The following is a 6,374-nucleotide window of genomic DNA, read 5'->3' as shown; positions in this document are numbered from 1 at the left end:
GAGTATGTATTTCCTGTTTGTTATAGTAACTTTCCGATTTACCATCCTGGCTCTTTTCATTTGTTTTTGTGGGTTCATTTAGCATATTTTTCTTACTCGTATCTAGGTCTGTTCCCACCCACCTACTTTGTGCATTAATTGTCAAATATTATTATGTTTCTATATATTATGGGCCCAACAATACAATTTTATATGTATTGTTTTATACAACTGCTTTTAAAAATAAGTTAAGAGATACGCTATCCTTTCTAATTAAATTTACCCACATTCTTTAATTTTTCATGTGGATTTGAACTACTGTCAGCGTCACTTTCTTTGTTTCATTGTTTTCAAGAGTATCTATTAGCTTGGACTTCCTCATACTCTGTTCCTGATATGGTTAGTTCCCTTAGGGAGAGCTTTGGAGCTTTCTGCTTTCACAGCTTATCTCTTCCTTGTGCAGAATCTCTTTGTCATTGAGTGCTGATTTGACTATGATGTACTTTGGTACCATTTTTTTTAAACCATAGGTAGAGGTTTTATTAAAAAAAAAAAAAGCAAGAACAATCCCCCAAAGACTTCTTTTGACATTAAAATGTAGAACAGATAATTCTACCAAGGAATTCTTATAGACATAAATGTCTAGGTAAAATGCAGCACCTTAGTAACTAAATATGATTTTATCATAGTTATCTTTTTTAAAAAATATTTTTTAGAGCAATTAAAAAAATTTTTTTTAACATTTATTCATTTTTGAGAGACAGAGTGCAAGCAGGGGTGGGGCAGAGAGAGAGACACAGGATCTGAAGCAGGCTCCAGGTTCTGAGCTGTCAGCACAGAGCCCAATACAGGGCTCGAACTCACAAATCAAACCATGAGATCATGACCTGAGCCCAAGTCAGACACTTAACTGACTGAGCTACCCAGGCACCCCTATTTTTTAGAGCAATTTTTAAAGTGGCTTTAAGTTCACAAAAAAAGTTGATTGAAAATTACAGATTTTCTGTACATTACCTCCCCTCATAGCCTCACTATCAACGTCCTGCAAAGGTTGGTACACTTTTTATACCTAACAAACCAATACTGACAAATCATTATCACCAAGAGTCCATAATTTACATTAGACTTCACCTTTGGAACATCTATGGCTTTTGACAAATGAATGAGATATATCCACCATTATGATATCATATGGAGTAGTTTCACTGCCCCAAAACGTCTCTGTGCACTGCCTCCTTTTCTCTGCATCCTTCCTAAGGTAACCTCTGGCAACTACTGATCCTTTACTGTTTCCATAGATTTGTGTTTTCCAGACTATCATATAGTGGAATCACACAACACGTAGTCTTTTCAGATTGGCTTTTTTCCCTTGCAACATGCATTTAAGTTTCCCCAGGTCTTTTCTTGGCTTGATAGCTAATTTTTCAATGCTGAATAATATTCCATTGTCTGTATATACCATAGTTAATATGTCCACTTACTAAAGGACATCTTGTATACTTCCAAGTTTTGGCAATTATGAATTAAATTGCTATAAACTTCCTTAGAGAGGATTTTGTGTGGATTTAAGTTTTCAATTCATTCAAGTCAATACTAAGAAGCACAACTGAAACATTTTATGTTAAGAATTTATTTAGTTTTATATTTCCAGCTGTCTTCCAAAGTGGCTGTCTCATTTTGCATTTCCAGCTGCAATACATGAGAGTTCTAGTTGCTCCACATCCTCATCAGCATTTGATATCATCAGTATTTTGGATTTCGGGCCATTCTAATAGGCATGTAGTAGCATCTCGTTGTCATTCTTGTTTTGAATTTAAATGCATTTTATTTTTAGACAGCCTACATGACATGTTTCTTCTGCTTAAAAACAATTCCTCTGCTTCAAATAAATCAAGGACAAAATAAATGAAGAACTCAAGATGATAACGTTCCCTTTGTCTAAGTTCTGGCATTGTGTGGATGAAAAGCAGCAGCCAATTATGGCAACGGGCAGTAACATCCGAAGTAGCAGCCAATTATGTTACCATTTTGTCACATGTGAACCGTCCTTATAGAAAATCATATATGGGGCCACACCATCCTCATGATAGTCCAGCAGAACAACCATGTCCTCTGGATTTATGTTGTCATAAGTAGAGAATTGGTAGTTTTTGAAATTAGCAAGGATGTGCTTGATTTGTTCTACAGCCCCTGTCATAAACAGTTTAACTCTTTCTTGGTCTCTGTTCTTCAAGTTTGCCTTTGATTGATTTTATATAATCTTTGATGTGCTTCTCGTAGCTTTCTGTTGTGATTCTGGTTTCTTGCAAGTGATAGTTCATGACAATATCAACATCAGCAATTAGCATGCTTCCAGTACCTTTGTCCTCAGGGCCTCCAGTGAAAGCATTTCCACTAATGAGTGACTCATCAGTCTTACTCTCTGTCTCACTGACCTCATAGTTGATGAGGTCCCAGCAGATGATCATGACAATGGCTGCAGAGAGTCAATGGTGGTGCTAGCTTAGCATGAGCCCAGAGCTGGCAGTAAGTGGGATGCAATCAGAAGGGCATACTGGAGGAGGGGGAAATGGGTGGAAAAGATCACTGTTTATTAATTTGTAATTCCCTAATTATGTTGATCATCTTTCCATTTACTTATTTGCCATCTGTACATGTTCTTTTGTAAGCTGTCCAGATTCTTTTACCTATTTAATATTGAGTTTTTTGGTTCTTTATTGTTGACTATTAAGTGTTTGTATTTTTGAATAACATTTACAGCTATATGATTTAGAAATATTTCTTTTCCCACTTTGTGATTTGTCTTCTCATTTTCTTGACAGCAGTTTTGCAGTACAGAAGTATGTAATTTTGACTCACTAATTTAGTAAACCTTATAAATTCTTTCTTTTATGTATCTAAAAAATTGTTGCCATGCTCAAGGTCATTTAGGTTTTCTCCTATGTTATCTTCTAGGAGTTTTATTGTTTTATGTTTTACACTTAGGTTGATGGTTAATTTTGTGTAGGGTATAAGGTCTGTGTCTTGATTCTTTTTTTTTTTTTTTGCATGTGTATGTTCAGTCGTTCCAATACCATTTGCTGAAAGACAATCTTTGCTCCATAGTATTATGTATTATCCAAAATATTATCTTTGCTTCTTTGTCAGAGATTAGTTGATTATGTTTATGTGAGTCTATTCTGTGCTCTCTATTCTGTCCCATTGATTTACTTGTTTATTCTTTTGCCAATGCCACATTGTCTTGGTCATTGTAGCTCGATAGTAAGTCTTCAAGTCAGGTAGTGTAAGTTCTCTGACTTTGTTCTTTTTCAATATTATGTTGAATAATCTGGGTCTCTTGCTTTACCATATAGACTTTAGATTCATTTTGTCAATATCCACAAATTAACTTAAGATTTTGATTGACATTGCATTGTAATCAAGGATGGAAGAAGTGACATCTTAAAAATATTGAGTCTTCCTATCCATGAACAAGAATTATCTCTCCATTTATTCCTTTATTCGTAAGATTTCTTTTATCAAGTTTTTATGGTTTTCTTCATATAGATCTTAGATATATTTTGTCAGATTTGTGCAAGTATTTTATTTTTGGGGTGCTAGTGTAAATGGTATTGCATTTTTAATTTCAAATTCTACTTATTCATTGCTGGTATATAAAAAAGCAGTTGATTTTGTATATTAACCTTATACCCTGCAACCTTGCAACTAATCATTTATTAGTCGCAGATTTTTGGTTGATTTTTTTTTTTTTTGGATTTTCTACATAAATGATCATGCCATTTTTGAATAATGACAGTTTTATTTCCTCCTTCCTAATCAGTGTACCTTTCATTTCCTTTTCTTGTCCTATCACATTGCTAGGACTTTCAGTACAATGTGTAATAAAAGTGGTGAAAGAGGATATCTTTTCCTTGTTCCTAATCTTGGTGGGAAAGCTTCCAGTTTTTCTTCTTAGTAGAATTTTCTTCATCTTTCTTCTGCCTGGGATTTGCTTTCATCAAATTTGGAAAAATATGGGGCCATTATTTGAAATCTTTCTCTCCTGTCCTTCAGGGACCTACTTACAGAAAGATTAGGCCACTAAATGTTTCCCACAGTGTGTTGATACTCTGTTCATTTTTTTTCAGTTTTTTTTTTTTTTAGGTTGGTATTTTATTTTGGGTAGCTTCTATTAGTATATTTCAAGTTCACCAATCTTTTCTTCTGCAGTGTTTGGTCTGCTGTTAATCCTGTAATACTTCCCATCACAGACATTGTTTTTTTCCCCTGTGGAAATTTGATATATGTCTTTTTATAGTCATTTCTCTGTTAATGCTAATGTTTTCTTCTCCCTTACTCAAACACATGGTGTAAGGTTTTGGTTACATTTTTAATATCCTTACCTACTTGTTGTAGCATCTGTATCATTATTAGCTTAGTTTTCATTGACTTATTTCTTTCTTTTTTTGGTTGTGGTTTACAGCTTATTTGCATGAATTTTAAACAACAAGGAATGTTTACATATACTTCTGAATAGATTTTGTTCAGTTCAGGGAAATGAAATGTATAATATATATTTTATAAACATTGAATACTTCAGTTAAAATGTGTCCTTCAATTATATAGAAATCACATTTTTTCGTGCAATTTTATTCTCTTGGTACAAAGAGATACAGTAGACTTTGAAGGCATATATAATAAACGTCAAAATACCATTTTACCAAAGTTTTTAGAAAATTAAGTAAGTTACCTTACCTTTATGGGTTTTGATCGTCTCATATGTTAAATTAAGACTCAAATATGTACCTCACAGAACACTTACAAACATTAAATTAGATATGACTCTAAGGAACCTAATGTGATGTATAAAGCATGGACTATAATTTAAAAAATGTCCCTTTGGTAGATGTCTTTCTGATGTGTGTTGATTCTATACAAAAGAGACAATACCCCTACACCTAAATATAAGTTGGTGATATATCCAAATAATAACTTCATAACATTTTAGTAAAATATCAGTAAGGCTATCATTATTAAATCATTCATTATACTCTCCAATCCCATGAACCTAAGATTTTGAGTTAATACATATGGACTCACTTAAAGTGCAAAAATTTAGTGATCGAGATGCCTCATTTCTACAATGTCAGGCAATTAGATATTTATTAATCCAATTTTTAAACTACACATTTTTTTCATCTGAATGCTTAGCATCATACAGACACAATTAGAGGAGAATACAGATATTCATAGAGCAATTTAGAGTATAATATATTTTCATATAAAATAGGTTAAAGTGGGATAGTTGCAGGTTGAAAGTGAGAGATTTCATAATGTAGAAGATTGCTTTAGTAGTTAATTTACTTCACATAATAAGGTTGGATGTTAAAAGACAAAATTTAAATAACTTTGAAGATAAAACTCCTAGAGACATGAAATAAGTAATATGAATGGCCTTGATATATGATATATAAAAGTGACTTATAAAAATTGTGATTTATATACATATATCCAAACTTATTTTATTTAGCCAAACTTAACCTAATAACAAATTATTTCAAGTAATGAAATCCAAGAAGAGTATAGTAAAGACTTGTAATCGAGTTAAAAAACATACAATTCATTATAGTGCAAATGTTTAACTTGTCTAATGGAACTACGATAATTAAATGCTGTTCTTGGTCAGAAACATCTGAAAAAAAATGTGTACATTTTAGAAATGGGTTGGCACATTTCATTAGCTTCTGGCTACATCATTGTAGGTAGTTTTTGACTAATTTTCTTTTTATCACATAATTTTCTTCTTTAATTACCAAGAACCTGCCTAATGTTTTTCCTAATGAAGAGTGTTATTTGGCTCACTTCAGAACTGTGCCACTTCTGAGAAGATTACATTAAACTCAGATAGTGTGAATTTGGAAAGTCATTTTGATTTTAGGAACACCCTATTTAAAGCAACGTTGTCAGTGATGGGGATTAAAGAGTACACTTATTAGGATGAGCACTGACTAACATATGGAATTGTTAAATCACTCTATTGTACACCTGAAACTAAAAAATAGTGTGTTGCATATATATCAAGGATGTATTTAGGGGAAGCCTTGCCCAGTCATAGGCATATGTATGTTCAGCCTCAATAGATATCGTCCAGCAAGTTTCCAGAAGGAAAAAAAAAAGCGGAATTCACTTTGGAAAATTTCCCATTTCTGCTAAAGTTGAACATATTCAATCATTGTGACCTAACAAATCTACATGTAGATTCAAATATGCACCAGAAGACAGGCAAAGAGTATTTATGGAAACATTGTCCAAATCAGCTAAAACTATAGAGAATACAAATGTCATCATTAGAAGGAATAAATACAGTGGGTATATTTATACTGGAATACTATGCAACAATGAAAAAATGCTACACA

This window comes from Lynx canadensis, chromosome B2 (genome assembly GCF_007474595.2).
Source record: "Lynx canadensis isolate LIC74 chromosome B2, mLynCan4.pri.v2, whole genome shotgun sequence".
Taxonomy (NCBI): Eukaryota; Metazoa; Chordata; class Mammalia; order Carnivora; family Felidae; genus Lynx; species Lynx canadensis.
The sequence above is the reverse complement of the archived record's forward strand: the minus strand, read 5'-3'. Positions refer to the sequence as shown.